The sequence below is a fragment of the Monodon monoceros genome, unplaced genomic scaffold (assembly GCF_005190385.1).
Source record: "Monodon monoceros isolate NGI ecotype Baffin Bay Population unplaced genomic scaffold, NGI_Narwhal_1 Super_Scaffold_3, whole genome shotgun sequence".
NCBI lineage: Eukaryota > Metazoa > Chordata > Mammalia > Artiodactyla > Monodontidae > Monodon > Monodon monoceros.
Genome location: NW_021703780.1, coordinates 43,274,232 through 43,292,111, shown reverse-complemented (window position 1 = coordinate 43,292,111; position 17,880 = coordinate 43,274,232). Strand labels below are relative to the sequence as shown.

Genomic DNA, 17,880 nt, shown 5'->3' with positions numbered 1-17,880 from the left:
CTTGAGCAAGCACTAATAAAATAACTCAAAAAAAAACCTTAGGGATTCCCTGGTGGTGCAGTGGTTGAGAGTCCACCTGCTGATGCAGGGGACACGGGTTCGTGCCCCAGTCCGGGAAGATCCCACATGCCGCGGAGTGGCTGGGCCCGTGAGCCATGGCTGCTGAGCCTGCGCGTCCGGAGCCTGTGCTCCGCAACAGGAGAGGCCACAGCAGTGAGAGACCCGCATACTGCAAAAAAAAAAAAAAAAAAAAACCTTAAAAATCATTAAAGGAATTTAAATCATGTGCCAGAAAATGTCCACTTAATGCAAAAAGAACACAGTGAAGGAAAAATGGAGGAACAAAAATGACATGAGACACATAGAAACTATAAAGCAAAATGAGACATAAATCCAGCTACAGGCAGACCTTGTTTTATTGTGCTTTGCTCTATTGCACTTTACAGATGTTGCTTATTTTTTTTTTTACAAATCAAATGTTTGAGGCAACCCTGCATTGAGCAAGCCTATTGGTGCCATTTTTCCAACAGCACTTGCTTATTTTGTGTCTCTGTGTCACATTTTGGTGATTATCACAATATTTCAAGCTTTTAAATTATTATTATATTTGTTATGGTGATCTGTGATTTTTGATGTTACTATTGTAATTGTTTTGGACGCCATGAACCACACTCTTGTAAGATCATGAACTTAATCAACGTTGTGTGTGTTCTAACTGCTCCTCTGAAGGCCATTTTCCTATCTCTCTCCCTCTCCTTGGGCATCCCTGTTGCCTGAGACACAAAAATATTGAAACCAGGCCAATTAACTGCCCTGCAATGGCTTCTAATTGTCCAAATGGAAGGAAGAGTCATGCGTCTCTCACTTTAAATCAAAGGCTAGAAGTGATTAAGCATGTCAAAAGCCGAGATAGGCAGAAAGCTCCTCCTCTTGTACCAATGAGTTAGCCAAGTTGTGAATGTAAGGGAAAAGTTCTTGAAGGAAATTAAAGGTGCTACTCCAGTGAATACACAGTAAATAAGAAAGTAAAACAAGCTTATTGCTTTTATGAAGAAAGTTTTGGTGTCTGGATAGAAGATGAAATGAGCCACAACATTCCCTTAAGCCAAATCCTAATCCACAGCAAGGCCCTAACTCTCTTCAGTTCTAAGACAATTGATAGAGGTGGGGAAGCTGCAGAAGGAAAGACTGAAGCTAGCAGAAGTTGGTTCATGAGGTTTAGGGAAAAAGCCATACCCATAACATAAAAGTGCAAAGTGAAGCAGCAAGTGCTGATGTAGAAGCTGCAGCAAGTTATCCAGAAGATCTAGCTAAGATAATTAATGAAGGTGACTACACTAAACAACAGGTTTTCTATGTAGATGAAATGGCCTTCTATTGGAAGAAGATGCCATCCAGGTCTTTCATAGCTGGAGAGGAGGGGTCAACGCCTGCCTTCAAAGCTTCAGAGGACAGGCTGACTCTCTTGTTAGGAGCTAATGCAAGTGGTGACTTTAAGTTGAAGCCAGTGCTCATTTACCATTCTGAAAATCCTAGGACCCGTAAGAATTATGCTAAATCTACTCTGCCTGTGCTCTCTAAATGGAACAACAAAGCCTAGATGACAGCACATCTGTTTACAACATGGTTTACTGAATATTTTAAACCCACCGTTGAGACCTACCGTTTAGAAAAAAGATTCCTTTCAAAATATTACTGTTTATTGGCAATACACCTGGTTACCTAAGAGCTCTGATGGAGCTGTACAATGAGATTCATGTTGGTTTCAGGTCTGCTAATGCAACATTCACACTGCAGCCCATGAATCAAGGAGTAATTTCAACTTTCAAAGCCTTATTGCTTAAGAAATACATTGTGTAAGGCTATAGCTGCCATAGGTAGTGATTCCTCTGATGGATCTGAAGTAAACTGAAAACATTCTGGAAAGGACTCGCCATTCAAGATGACATGAAGAACACTTTTGATTCACGGGAAGAGGCCAAAATATCAAAAAATCTTAACAGGACTTTAGAAGATGCTGATATCAATCTTCATGGATGACTGTGAGGTGTTCAAGACTTCAGTGGAAGAAGTGACTGCAGATGTGGTGGAAACAGCAAGAGAACTAGAGTTAAAAGTGGAGCCTGAAGATGTGACTGAATTGCTGCAATCTCAGGATAGAACTTGAACAGATGAGTAGTTGCTTCTTATGGATGAGCAGAGAAAGGGGTTTTCAAAAAATGGACCTATTCCTAGTGCAGATGCTGTAAGAATTGTTGAAATGACAGCAAAGGATTTAGAATATTACATAAACTTAGCTGATAAAGCAGCAGCAGGTTTTGAGAGGATTGACTCCAATATTGAAAGCAGTTCTACTGTGGGTAAAACAGCATTGCATGATACAGAGAAATCATTCATGAAAGGAAGTCAATTGATGTGGCAAACTTCATCGTTGTCTTATTTTTAAGAAATTGCCACAGTCACCCAACCTTCAGCAACCACCACCCTGACCAGTCAGCAGCCACCAACATCCAGGCAAGACCCTCTACCAGCAAAAAGATTATGACTTGCTGAAGGCTCTTGGATGATGGTTAGCAATTTTTAGCAATTAGGTGTCTTCAAATTAAGCTATGTACATTGCTGTTTTAGACACAATGCATTGCACACTTAATAGACTACAGTACTGTGTAAACATAACATTTTTATGCACTGGGAAACTAAAAAATTCCTGTGACTCTGTTTATTGTGATATTCACTTTATTGTGGTGGTCTAGAACTGGACCTGTGATATGTTTGAGGAATGCCTGTATGTCAATAATATGTGAAATATGAAGGAATAAAACAATCAAATCAAAAGGTAGTAATTATCAAACTGGTTAAAAAAAAGAAGATCCAACTATGTGCTGTCTAAGAGAGACATGCTTCAGACTCAAAGAAACAACTAGGTTGAAATAAAAGGATGGTGCATGTTTTTTGGACACCAAATACATGTTATTTCTCATACCAATTCTCCAATTCTCTCATACCAACTGGATGTCCAACAATTCAATCCTATTCTGACACTACCTGCCTGAAGTTAGCATCTTTTCCCAAAAGTTAAAGGGTTTAGTCCCAAAGCGGCTCCCACTTCAAACACCAGCCGAAGTGGGGTTCCCAGGCAACCCACACATCTGCCCAGCTGACAACAAATTTGAAGTTTCCACTGATCAGCACCCTCACCACCCCAGTTTCAATAATTTGCTAGAACAACTCATAAAACTCAAGAAAGTGCTCTACTTACTATTATAGTTTATTATAAAGAACGTCAATGAACTGCCAGAAGAAGAGGTAGATAGAGTGGGGTCTGGAAGTGTCCCAAGCACAAGAGCCTCTTGGGTGTACCACCCTCCTTGCATGTGGATGTAGTCCCCAACTCAGAGGTTCTCCAAACCCCGTCATTTAGGGGTTTTATGGCCATTTCATTATGTATGCATGATTGATTAAATCATGGGCATGCGTGATTGGATCTCCAGCTCCACTCCTCTCATCAGGGTTTGGGGGTTAGGGCTGAAATTCCCAACCCTCTAATCATATGGCTGGTTTTCTGGCAACCAGCCCCCATCCTGAAGCTATTTAGGTACCACTCCCCCCTCTCTCCACCAACCTGAATCATTCCATTAGCATACAAAAGATGGTTAAGTTCCAAGTGTTTTAGGAGCTCTGTGCCAGGAACCAGGGACAAAGACCAAATATTTATATTTTTATTACACCACAGATGGAAAAAGATATTTCATGCAAGAAGCAACCATAAGAGAGCTGGCGTATCTATACTAAGATGAGACAAAATAGACTTTAAGACAAAATGTGGCTAGAGACAAAGGACATTTTATCCTGCAAAGAGAAAATGTTCCAGGTATATGATCTGGGGAAGGTCAGATCAGGAAGAAGACATTGCCTCTAATTCCTTTCCTCACCAACCTCACAGTTCAGTCTGTAACTTTAATCCTGGCCTCCCTGTGAACCCTCAGTGGAGATGATTTCCTGATCATGCTGAGTCATAAAAAAATGCACAGTTTCTATCTTATTAGGAATAAGATTGAGAGAATATAAACTACTTGGTCAGATGGTAGTTCAATTTAATGGTTGACTGGAATTGTGTGCCTTGAAGATGACTAAGCTGAGGAAAAGAAATGAACAATCATGAATGAATGGGAGAAAAGCACTTGAGAAAATGAAAGCTATTTTAATATATCTTATGGAGGGCAAAATTCTTTCATTCTTTTGCTATCTTAATGACATAGTGATAATAAAACCAAAGGATGCATCGATCTTTCAAAAAAGATGTTTTATTATGAGTGGGTGGGTTTTAGTGCATAATGTTATATAAAATATTATATCATGTGTTCACCATAGCACTATCAAATGGTATTTATTTAGCATTAACACAGATGATAAATTTATCACTTCTGTTTTTTTAAAGTAGGTGCAGTTCTTGCTTGTTGAGATTACACCATAAAAATTTATTTTATGAATTAGATTCATTCCTAAATTGTGAAGAGAAGATTGTATAATGAACAATTTCCTGGTGATTCATGCACAGCTTTGAAGAAGCATTCATTTTGGCTCCAATCAAGTCAGGTCTAAGGTAAGTTTGGAAGAATGACAACTTTGGCATTTTTCTGTAAGAATGGAGAAAACCAGAACCCAAATCACAGAAATTGCACATTATAAAATCTGTGACTCCCAATGTAACCTTGGCCTTTCTTATCAGGGAATTATGCTACTTTAAAATGAAACTTTTATGTCTTTAATTGGGAATTGGAGCATTGGCTTATTTCCATTGTGCAAACTTTAAAATAATTCCCATTAAAATCTGTATTCCTGTTTTGATAGGACAGTAGGCTTAATCAGGGTGACAAATCTTTGGCACTTGACTGGTGTAATATTATGTAAAACACGATGACTGATATTTAGAGGCTACATTGGTTTAAATTAATTACTTCAGTTAACTAGCAATTAATTTTAAATAAATTGAATTGTTTCCATTTAAAATGTGTCCTGTCTCAGCTGTCCCTGCACTGAGAAAGCCTTATTCTCAGAAGCAGTTAATATATGAGTGCAACGTCAATTTTATGGAGCTCTGAGTAAATTTCACCTCATAGGCCTCCTTGATATTTGCAAGGCAGAGTCCCTCTGAGAAGGAGTGTCAGTGCTGGGTGCATTCAGGGCGCCTGGCCCTGCCCTCCCATTTTACAGATGAGGATGGTGGGGCCCTTTGAGTCTCCCTTTCCTTTAACCCCCAAGTTAACTGGTCCCTAACATCTGACAATTTTGCTTTCTGAATTGTTCTCTGGTTGGTTTCCTCTTCTCTTTCCCCACTCCCATGGTTTATCCATGGCTTCATCAGATTTAATCTGTAAATCTGGTTTTCCTATTTTCTTTTCATTTCCTTTAATATTTCCTTCACATCCTCCAAATTCAGTTACTTATAAAGCAAATCTTGAAAAGAGACTCAGCATCATCGTTAATCGTTAAGGAAATGCAAAATCAAAACCACAATAAGACACCACCTGACACCCACCACATAATACACACACACCATCAAAAACAGAAGAACAAGTGCTGATGAGGATGTGGAGAGATTGCAGCCCTCATACATTGTTGGTAGGAACGTCAAACAGTGAAGCTATTGTGGAAAACAAGCTGGTGGATTCTTCAAATTTAAATAGAGTTACGATATAACGCAGCTATTCCGGTCCTGAGAATATACTCAGAAGAACTAAAAACAGGCACTCAGACAACACAAATATTCATAGCACCACTCTTCACATTAGCTAAAAGTGGAAATAATCCAAATGCTCATCAAAGGATGAACAGTTAGACAAAATGCGGCATATCCATACAATGGGATATTTATGACTCAACCATGAAAACCAGTGACGTACTGATACATGCAACAACATGCATGAACCTGAAAAACATGCTATGTGAAAGAAGCCACAGAAGATAACCTATTGTATGATTCCATTTATATGCACTATTTAGAATAGGTAAATCTATAGACACAGAAATAAGATTAATGGTTGCCAGAAGCTGGGGCGGGGGGAATGACTGCTTCTTGGGTACAGAGTTTTCTTTTTAGGTGATTCAAATGTTTTGGAACTTGATATACATGGTGGTTGTACAGCATTGTGAATGTACTAAATGCCAGTGAATTGTGCACTTTAAAATGGTAATTTTATGTTACAGGAATTTCACCTCAATAAAAAAATTTTTTTACGTGGATGACGGAGGCAGAAAAGGTCAGAGTGATGCCAACGTGAGAAGGACTTGACTCGCCTTTGCTGGCTTTGAAGATGGAGGAAGGGGTCATGCGGTAAAGAAGCTGGAAAAGGCAAAGAAATAGATTCTCCTCTAGAAATTCCAGAAGGAACTCAGCCCTGCCACACCTTGACTTTAGCCCAGTAAGACCTGTGTCAGACTTGTGACCTGCAAGATAATACATCTGTGTTGTTTAAGCTGCTAAAAAAGGCCATGTTAAATTCCCTTCCTTGGCACCTTCATAGCATCCCGGATGTGTGGCTTTCCTTGCAGTTGGCTCTGGGCTGATTATGTGTAGCTTGAGGTCAAGGCATACCTTTAATCCCCAAGGCCTATACCACACTCTCCCCAAATTCCTGCAGAGATAGTGCTTATAAAAGTTTGTTGAATGTATCAATGGACAAAATTTAGTCCAGAGAGGTGAAGTGGCTTATAGGGAATTATTAAGAGCTGGGAGTGAGTCTTCCTTCCAGGCTGGTGCTGTTATGAGCTGCCTAATGCAATTCAGCAAGAAGAACTTTCCTGCAATTGTATCACATATTTCTATTCAGGATGTGTTTTTTGTGGACCAGGACACTCTAGGAAAGTATTACCTTTTCTCTCTATTCTCCCTTTCCCCATTGTTCCACAAGTGTGGATGTTTGTTTTGGCTTAGAGAAAGTTTTTGTAATTAGGCCGGAAGCAGAAGTTGCCAGTGAGATATCTCTCTTTCTGGCTTTTGTGTTTTCTAACGCCTCAGATTTGACAGGTTTATGCTGAGCTCTTTTAAGGACAATCTGAGGAAGAGAGATTTTTTTCCCTTAGATCACAGGAGAGAAATGGAGTGCGTGTGGTGGTTGCACCTTAGGCCCTGTACCTACTTCTGGTGCAGAAGAAAAGAGCAAAGAGATTCTGTTTAAGGAAGCAGGTGGCCTCACCCGTGAGGACATCAGGGTGCCGTGAGAAACTGACCACCATAAGGTCCTGACAGTTTGGATCCTGGTGTGACTGCATGTTAGAGGGGTTTTGGAAGGATGGATGCCACACAGATTGGCAGAAAAGGGGTTAGGAATTGTATTTCATTTAATCTAAGGGAAAACATTTTTAAATGAATATTTCTTGCATCTTTGAATTTGTGGACTAAGATCCATACTCACATGTGGATAAATGGAATAAAAGTATCAAGCTACTCGGAGGTGGTCTAAAAGATCCTCCTACTCTCTAATAAGAAGTCCTGTTCTGGGACTTCCCTGGTGGTCCAGTGGTTAAGACTTGGCGTTTCCACTGCAGGGGGCACAGGTTTGATCCCTGGTCAGGAAACTAAGATGCCCACATGCTGAGCAGCCAAAAAACAAAACCTGCTTCAACATCTGAAATGATCCCATTGTAGCTTTTTAAAAATTATGATGATCCTAAAATTACTGAAGGAGGCAATGGTGCAACTGGAAGGATGATTAAATAGGAAGTCAAACACTTGGGCTGTTCCCAGGAACAGGACCAGATGATGAAGGCAGTAGCTGGCCTTCGAAGGTGACCCTCCGGGTGGGTGCTTCTTTGGCCCATTTCCTCTGCCAGGTTCTGAAATAAGGTCAGTGTTGGCAGGCTTGTTGGGTCCTTCTCAAAATCTGTGTGAGGATCTTGGATGGGTATCAAGAGACCTATTCTGCCTCTGGATACCTGGGTTAGAAGGGTGGGGAATGAATGTGATAATGAAGCATGGAGTATTTGATCAAACCATCCATCACCTACGAGAACAGGGCTCCAAGGAACAGTAATGGGAGGAAGAGGAGCAGGAAGTTGCTGGAGAGGTTAGGACCATGGGTGCTATTTGAGGTGGGGCTGGGGGCCACGTGGGGAAATGTGTGGCCACACACAGGCTGTTCAGAACCAACATGGGAGCACCAGCCCCTTGAGTCAAGGAGGGGTTATGCCCTAGTCAGCTTGGGCTGCCACAGCAAAACACTGCAGGCTAGGGGCTTCAACAATAGACATTTATGTCCTCACAGTTCTGGAAGCCTGAAGTCAAGGTCAAGGTGCCAGCATGCTAGGTACTGGTGAGAGCTCTCCTCCTAGCTGCAGATGGCCCATCTTGATGCATAATCACATGACCTTTTCTCCCTGTGTGAGTGGAGAAAGCCAGAGAGTGAGAGCAAGCCAGCTTTTCCTCTTCTTATAAAGCCACCAATCCTGTTGGATTAGGATCCCACCCTTATGACCTTATTTAACTGTAATTCCCCCCTAAAAGCCCTAGCTCCAAATACAGTCACATTAGGGTTTAGGCCTTCAATATATGAATTTTGGGAGGACACAATTCAGTCTATAGCGGCCGAAAGAGAAGGAGGATGGTGAAGGAGGAGCAGAGAACCTATTCTCCAACCCTTCCTCCAGTGACACCTGCTTCTTCAGAAGACTGTCTTCTTTAAGAACAAGGGCAAATCCACTTGGTTTGTCTATAGAATTATGGGAATGTGGAGAAAATACAGTGCTTTTGTTTCATGTGAAAGACAAATATTTTGTAAAAATCAATAGTGAATTAGAAGGGAGGACTTGAGCATTCCAAGGCACTGAAGTTCACAAATGTGGGATTAATCACCAACATACCGTGAATCCAGTGGTACCAAATCATACATGATAAAGCTCACAAGCCCTGAAGGCGTGGCCTGCTCATTGACCTACTGGTGGTAAACTTGACTGCTGGTCAAACCAGATGCTTTTACAGTCTCCTTTTTACAGTTCCATATCCAGGTCATCAGGAATAATTTGCAAGTAGGTCATAGATTCATATCTGTTGCTGAAGTCAAATTACTGGCCAAGAGGACTGTGGGCCAGGGGAAGTTTTGCCTAGTCCATTGTGTAAGGGTGTTGCTATCAGAGTCTGAAAATAGGCCACCAGCTGAGATTTGACAAGCTGAGGTGCTGGAACTGTGATTCCAATTTGGAGTCATTTGTCACTTGCAACTTCATTAAAATACAACTTGTGGACTCTCTTAGCTGAAAATTGACAAAATACTCCTCACTTTGCCAGAAGGTAGGTCTTCATTCTTCTGAGGGAAGATGATTACTAAAAGCAACATTTGTAGCTTATGTTGGGTGAAGGTAAATGTGACACCACAAATATGATAATATTCCTACTGTAAATTATGTAGAAATGGAATTAAAAGCTTTTATTCATTTCATGCATGTAATTGAGGTCATAGACTCATGCTGTCCCCAAATAAATATTTCAAGGGCAAAAGTGAAATAGTACCCTGGGAGTCTAATTGCTCCTCTTTGAAGTAACTGTCATATAATCTCTCTTTACCTCTCTATTAGGTGGGCTTTATTTGAGTGGATGGAGAGATGGCTTGTTTCTGTTTGGGCCGAGGTCTGCAGACCAGATGACGGGTAATACCTGGACTCAGGTGTTTATAACGCATTCATTTTCCCCCTTTTAATTAAATCACAATAACCAGAGGCCTATAGTAACTATAACTTCATAAATTAACCAAATAAAAATAAAACAATCCTTGCCAAAAAAAATAAGAAAGATGAAAAGACAAATGACAAGCTAGACACAATTATTGCAACTTATGTCACAAAGAGCTAATTTCTTGAATGGCTACATCACTCAAGGTAGTTAAAATGTTCTAAAAAGTCACTGTGAACACCGTCTTAGCAAATCCTGAGCCATTGCTCCTGGGGAAACACAGGGGTCGTTTCCTGATAGCTTTTGGTCACAACATTTTTGTCAACCAATCAATATATAAGCTAACCTGTTTTATGTGTGTTTCTGTTTAAAAACACCTTATTTAATATACTCACAGCCAACAGCACTATAACTCACGCCTGAATGAAGCTTGTCAAACACACACATTTTATCCATAGGGCACTTCACAGCCGTCTTGCTCTAAGGAACACTAGACAGACCTTAGCACTGCACTTGGGGGGCCATGTTAAATAGCCAAATCACCAACTAAAAAACACAAAGATGTAAAAGTGCGGCATTAAGTAGACCATGAAAAGGACATTTTTTATTGTATGGGAGCTGAAACAAGAAGGCAGGGCACAGCCTTGCTTGACCTCAGCTGTGCACATTGGGTGACAGATTTTTCCCCTCTCTGTGCGTATCTGTGAATGAACACAAAAGCACGTTGAGTATTGATTTGGGGATTACAAAAAACTTTTAACAAGGGGGTGAATTCACCAATCTGGAATTCATAAGTGAGATCTATTATATATATAAAGAGTTTATAAAAATCAATAAGAAAAAGACCAGCTGCCCAATAGAAAATGGCAAAGGCCGTGAAGAGAGTAGGAAACACAAATGACTCCTAAATGTATGAAAAGGTGCTCAATATCTCTCATATTAAAAGAAATGCAAATTAAATTAAAATTACATTGAGATGTCATTTTTAAATCTGTCAGATTAGTGAGGATGGAAATTTTTGTTAAAATACTGTGTTAGAGAGGCTGTGAGGGCATAAGTACTCTCATATTCTGCCTGTGGGGGTGTAAAATGATACGATATTAAATACGAGATCGCTTGTTCCTTAACCTACCAATTCCATTTCCAAGAATTCATTCCATAGATGTATTTGTATCTGTGCAAAATGACACACATACAGTGTTATTCACTGCAGCATTGTTTGTAAAGGGAAAAGTCTTGATAATCTAAATCAATAACTCTCTGGTTAAAGGAATGGAACTTACGTTGAAATGCTCCCTCTCTGCTGGTTTATGCCCTTCTGCATATAAAGATTCCCATATTACTCTTATAAAGGAAAATTCTCTTCCCTTTCCCTTCTTCCTTTCTGGTTACTGTCATATCTTATTATTCTACCTTCTTTTCTCACCCAAGATGCCTGAACACAGGTCTCTGCATCCTGCCTCCTTCCTCCTTTCCCTCCTTACTGGGGGATTCCCAGGCCCCTGGGATCCACAGTCCTGCTCTTTGGAAACTGCTCTGACAGAGGTAATCAATGTCTCCTCTGATGTTGCAGTCAATGGATGAGTTTCAACCACTATCTTAAAAGATTTCTTCTTAGCGTCATACTCTTAACTAGTCCATTCTTTGCTCTTAAGGTCCCCACTTCTGCTACGTGGGCGGCATGACTCCACTGTTTCACTCCTACTTCTTGGTTACCCCTTGTCGGCCCCCATTTTTCCTTTAATCCATTAAACACTCGTGTTCTGGGGAATACACCAGCTCCCCACAGCTCTTCTCATCCTAGTTTTTTCCTTTGAAGATCAATTCAAAGAATTTTGACAAGTGTCTACACTCATGAATCCACCACTACAATCCGGAAGCAGAACCATCCAACAATGTTTCTATTGCTGCGTATTCCTCCATCTGATCCATGACTCTAGCAACCAGTGAAATTCACGTTTGGTCACTACTAATGTTTGCGATTTCTAGAACTTTATATCAGTAGAATCATACACTATGCACTCTTTTGTTTCTGTCTACTTTCACCCAGTATAATGTTTTGATTTATATTGTTTTTGTGTATCAGTAGTTGGTTTCTTTTTATGGTGGAGAACTACTTCATTGTATGGATATGCCACATTTTGTTTCTCCGTTCATCTCTTGATGGCCATTTACGTTTTCTAAAGCCTGTTAGGATATTTTTTTCAAATCTTGTTCTTAGTGCCATCTGCTAATCTTTTCATTCATCTTTTGTCATTTACTATACTACTTGGATATGTAGTTACTTTATGTGCTACAAAAAAACCAAAAATATGATTAAAAATATATAAAGGACACATACAATTACTTAGGATTAACTTTTTTCTAGTTTTTAATGATTTGAGGAATACCTCGTTTTATTGCACTTTGCTTTACTGGACTTCACAGATAATTGTGGTTTTTCACAAATTGAAGGTTTACGGCAACTCTGTGTTAGGCAAGTCAACCAGTGCCATATTTCCAACAGCATTTGCTTAGTTTGTGTCTCTGTGTCACATTTTGGTAATTCTCACAATATTTCAAACTTGTTAATTATTATTATATTTGTTATGGTGATCTGTGATCAGTGATCTTTGTTGTTACTACTTCAGCTCACTGAAGGCTTAGATGATGGTTGGCACTTTAAAGCAATAAAGTATTTTTTAAGTAAGCCATGTACATTGCTTTTTAGACATAATGCTATTGCACACTTAATAGACTACAGTGTAGTGTAAACAGCTTTTATATGCACTAGGAAACCTAAAAATTCTTGTAACACGCTTTATTGTGATATTTGCTTTATTGAGGTGGTCTGGAATCTAAACCATGATATTTCCAAGGTATGCTTGTATTTCCCAAAGGAAATTGATCCAATTAAGAATGTGTAATCTTTTCCTCCAGAGGTCACTTTTATCTCTGGGTTATTTTGTCACTTTGATGGCAGCAACAATGAAGATTTCTGTAGAAATACATGCTGACATATAAGTAAACCAGAAGCCTCTGACAAAGCTCTTCCTTGATTCAAAGAAATGGTACAAAACATTTACAGGAATTTCAGTTATAAATGTTTATAAATGAAGTGTAGGGTTGTCTGTTACCCAATTGAAATGTAAGCTCTTGGAGACTTTCATTAGTTTTTTTTTTAACCAATTGAAATGTAAGCTCTTGGAGACTTTCATTAGTTTTTTTTAAAGTGACAATCATCTCTTCTCACCCTGTTGTTGTTTCCTAAACAACCTTGTCTACTTTCCTAGCTTTATTAACTACCAACATGTGAACAGTTCCTAAACCTCATCTCCAGTGGTGAATCCTCTACCCCATGCATATATTAATATTTTATGTCTCCACTTGGGTGCAATATAGGAACACGTCTGAACTGAATACAACGCCTCTAATATCCTCAGTTCCATTCTTGTTCTCTTCCTGTGTTTGAATTTATCCATTTGCACACACCCCCAACTCACCCTAAGCCACATGTGGTCAATCGTTAAGTCTTTCCAAGAATGTTCTGACTTTGCATCAGTCATGGTCCCAGCAGGAAACTGATGGCTTGCTCACATGGTGTAATTAAAGGGTGTAAAAACCACTGTGTAAAGGCGCAGTTCCCCGTGGTTTGGGGAAACCAACAAGGATGGAGCCGTGCACAGCAGAGAGCGCCTTCCACCCTGGTCCTGAAGGGTACAGAGAGGGGGCAGTGAACAGGACCCCCAGAAAGTGGGGGGACAGAGGAGACTGCCCGATAGGGGCTGTGACATCCTGGGGAGGGAAGCAGGGAAGCAAATTCTCAGACCTCACTTCATTTTCTCTCTTCTCTTGGTGCCTCCTACAGGAAGAAACCACTGGAGGCAAGCAGACAGGGGCCAGTGGATGCAGTCAGATAGCTCAGGCTTCTAGGTCAGTGAGCAAAGTGGAGTGGCCTGGAGAGCAGACCTGGAGAGCCAGACAGAAAACATCCAGCACAGACTCCTTCTGCAGGGAGGCAGCAGACAGCTGTTACTATTTATATTAGGGTTTTACTGACCTTGATGTAATTAGTGCATGTTGCCTTTCTCATTCTTTCTATCCTATTCCCTTTGGTTCTGGCTTTCTCCCACTTATCTTCTAAACTGGCTTTCTGCCTCCGACTGGCGCATACTTCCCAAGAGTTTTAGCATCCACTCGGCATGTGGCAGGGGTCCTGCTCTCTGGGGCACAGTGGCACTATGTGTTGGTTGAAGCTGTATATTTCCCTCAGCAAAGGCCGGTTTCCTGGCAAACTTCCACCAGGGGAGTTATTTCCCATAAGACTCTTGAGAATATCCCTATATTGTAGGTGACCTGAAATGGATAGATAATCAGGAAAGGGGGAGGTGAGGATTTTGTTTAGAAGCTGTGATTTCCTAATAATGTCTCGGTGTGACTAAACATCTTTTCTACAAACTTTCATCAATTTGGAGACAAGAAAACGTAATATATCTTATTTTGAGAAATTCCACACAAAAGAGCCCTTCTGCTTATCGTATTTCTTCGTTTCTTCACTTTAAGGTGTCCTATTATGTTCTTCTGAGGAGGTGGAACTAGCAAACAAGACCTCTCCTTTCAATTCTTTGCAGTCTGGTATTTGTGAGTTTTAAAAGACTGGTAAATGATTCGGGAATATTCTATAGAAAAGGAGACCGTTTATCACGCACAGCTATTTCCTTGGGGAAGTGTCACCTCCTCCATCCGCAAGGTCCTTGTCAGGCCATCCTTCATGAGCTCCACGGTCAACTTCCCCAGGCTGGGACAGTCATAAAGTCTCATTCCTCTCGTGACATGATTGGGGGAGGGGTGGCTTATGACCCCCCCCCAAGGACCAATAATATCCTTGCCTGGATTGATAGAAACTCTTAAAAGAAAGAAGTTCCTTTTCATCTGGGGTTGTTCAGCTGGGTTGGTGTGACTCTGGAGCAGCTGTTTGCAATCAGGTTCTTATTTGCAAGCAGTAGAAACCCACTCTGGATAATTTAAGCAGAAAAGACATTTAGGAAAATGTCACTGGGTATCAGAAAGAATCCCTAGGATGGCTGGAGAATCAGGTACTGTTGCCAATAACTGGGAATATGGCCCCCAATTATGCCCCAGGACAGGTCCGGTGAGGACACCATTGCCACCGCGGCTGAGCCCCAAGGTCTCCAGACTGCAGAGCTGACACTGAGCACAGGACCCCGAGACCACCAGAAATGTAAGCTCCTCAGGGAGAAGCCCACTCCATGTTCCTACTCTTCTTTCTTCTTTCTTTGCTTTTTCTGTGTCTAGTTCCAAATGTAGGACGGCTGTGTTTGGTCAGTGTCACCTGGGTTACATGCCTGAGCCCCAGCTGCAAAGGCGTTTGGGAAATGAAGCATCTGACATCGTCAGTTTCTGCAAAGGGAGGGCATGCGCCCTGCTGAGACTCAGGACGTGGGAAGGTCCCTAAAGTGAGAGGAGTTCCAGATGCTATGGAACAAAAGTCACGGGACAAGCAGTCTGCAGAGCTCAGCCTAGGTAGAGAGGGAAGAAGAGCCAAGAAATAGAGAGACAGACAAAACCCAGATGACATGATTGAAGCCTCTGAATCTAGATGTGCTTCAGCCTTTAAAAAAAAAAAACAAACCCTGGCCTATTTATGTTAGCCGATGAATTCTTCTTTTGGCCTAAGTTACAAACTCCCTTTTGAGTCGAGCATCTGTCACTCGTCAACAAGAACCTCCTGCCGTATATGGTGCTGCTTTCTTATTAGTGTCGAAATCATATTCTTGCCTCTTTATTGGGGCATTTTTCCTGAGTTTCCTCTGCCAGCACCTTCTGAATACACTTGATTTCTTGGCCCATGGACAGGCCTGGGGGGAGGAGGAGGGAAATTACCCTGCCCGCCAGCCAGCCCCCTTGTGGGGGTGTCTGCCTCATCTGGGGACATGCTCCCTCCCATTCAATCCCCCAGCTTTTCTCTCACTTTTCTTCAGTCTCCTGGAGCTGCCGCTGGAGGCTGTCAGCTAGCTGCACTGATGGGAGACCCCTCCTTGAAGGGAGACCCAGCAGCACCTGTCCCGGTGAGGGTGCATGGAACGGTGGATGTCTTTCTTACTGCCTCGTGAGGACACCTGACCCAGCAGTGATGCTAACGCAGAGGACAGAAGCCCTTTGGTGAGTTGAATGAAGAGCATTAAGGACAGTGTTTGAGGTCCTGGATCCAGCCATGCTTGAAATCCATTCTTGGGCTCTTCTGTTGCATTAACCAATAAAGTCTTTCCTTTTCCTTAAAAAAAAAAAAAAAAAGAATATTATTCTCAGCTGGCGAGCCTGTGAGAGCCATGCTCTGTGTCCAGTTGCAGGATCAAGATGTCCAGTTTGTCTCTAAAATGTGTGGGTTTGTTCAGGGGTCTGTCTGTAAGCACAGGACCAGGAGTCAGATCCTTCCCCTCCAGGAACTGGCATATCTGGTCCCTGTGGAACTAGTTTTTGAGTGTAGGATGCACCCCAAAGATTTATCTTCTGGAGGAGTGCATGTCTTGGAGCTGTGCCCTCAGACTCCAGGACAGACCTCTTGCTGCAGTTCCCCCTTCATCCTCTGGTCCCCCTACTTCTTCGGCTTGCCCTGGTCACAAGGGGCCTTGTAACAGGGAAGAGCTAAATCAGACTCCACGTTGGATCTGTTTCTTTGACTTTAACCTTTGCTTTTCGTTGCTTTTGTTATTATAATCATACATAATGGCCTGCCTCAGGGAACCCTGCCCACCTGTTAGTGCCTGCAAGAAAAAAGAAACTAACACATCCTCTCACAGAGGCTTGTCATTCCAGGAGATGTTTTGTTTTGCAAAAGGTCATTCCTTTTACTTTACTTCCTCACCACCTCTCCCTCTCTTGATTCTATAAAAGAAACTGGCATCCAGACCCAGATAAGATGGTTTTTCAGAGACACTAGTCTGCCATTTTCTCAGTCTGCTGGCTTTCTGAATAAAGTCGTATTCCTTGCCTCAACACCTCATCTCCGATTCACTGGCCTGTCATGCAGCGAGGGGAGCAAGCTTGGACTCGGTAACAGTGTCACCTCAGCTTCACAGAGCAGGATGGGGGTGAGGGCTGGACACTCCTTCCTGTCTGTGTGATGCCTTCCCTTCTCTGATGGCACTGGGGGTGAGGCCTTGAGACCTTTGGTCCAGGAGAAGTGGGTGAAAGGTAAAGGAATTTAGGGAACAAAACGGGGGAAGTCTAATATCTCCTTGGCCTTCCAGAATGTACACCTTCCTCCTGGATGCCTGAGACACTCTGTGGAGAGCCTGGCTCCCTCATCCCATCTACCTGGGAGGCTGGAGAGCAGATTCTGTACATATCCAGCATGTCTGGGGTTTCTGAGAACTGGCCCCTCAACCCCAACTGTCCCTTCCTAGGGAACTGTGGTAAATTTCGGACTGCCAAGAGCTGGCGAACGGGCAGAAGAGGGAAGGACAGGGTAAACATAAGCTGGGCTGGCCTCTCCTCACTCGCTGGACCCCGAGGCACCTGAGCCCTGGCACACATGTGAGCTGGTGAGGCCTTTTGTGGTCAGGAAGCAGCTGGTGGGCTATGATGCTCTGTGATGCAGCCGAGCCAAAGCCAAACGACTCTTAAGACATCCCTTAGCACAGGGAACTCCGTTCAATGCTCTGTAATAACCTAAATGGGAAAAGAACTTGAAAAAGAATAGGTAGATGTATATGTATAACTGAATCACTTTGCTGTACACCTGAAACTAACACAACATTGTTAATCAACTATACTCCAATATAAAATAAAAATTAAAAAATTAAATAAAATAAAAAGACATCCCTTATCTTACCCCACCTTGGCGTCCGCATTTAGACTCTAAATCCTCTCTCTGTTTTTGGATTTGCGGTGAATCTACTGAGTAAATAGCAGATGCTAAGAACTGAGTGATGATATGTTTTTAACTCTTCAAACATGGGGATGGCATCTAACTTCTCTCGAAGCCTCCAAACTCTGGGCTATCACACACTTGTTGGCTGCATTTCCCTTTGAACCTGGAAAGTTTTCAGCAGAGGTCGTGGTCAGCAGGTGGTGTGGAGCCCGGAGGAAGTGAAAGCAGGTTTTGACAACGACCTTTCCATTCTTTTTCTTTTTAAAAATTTTTTTAAAATCGGGGTATAGTTGTTTTACAATGTTGTGTTAGTTTCTACTGTACATCGAAGTGGAGTTCCCTG

The 17,880-nt window shown here is 41.8% G+C and overlaps 1 pseudogene; it reads right to left on the bottom strand.

Annotated features, from left to right (window-relative positions):
- Nucleotides 1–14,464, bottom strand: part of LOC114907566 — a 40,111-nt pseudogene extending 25,647 nt beyond the window's left edge.
- Between the last annotated feature and the right edge of the window lie 3,416 nt (nt 14,465–17,880).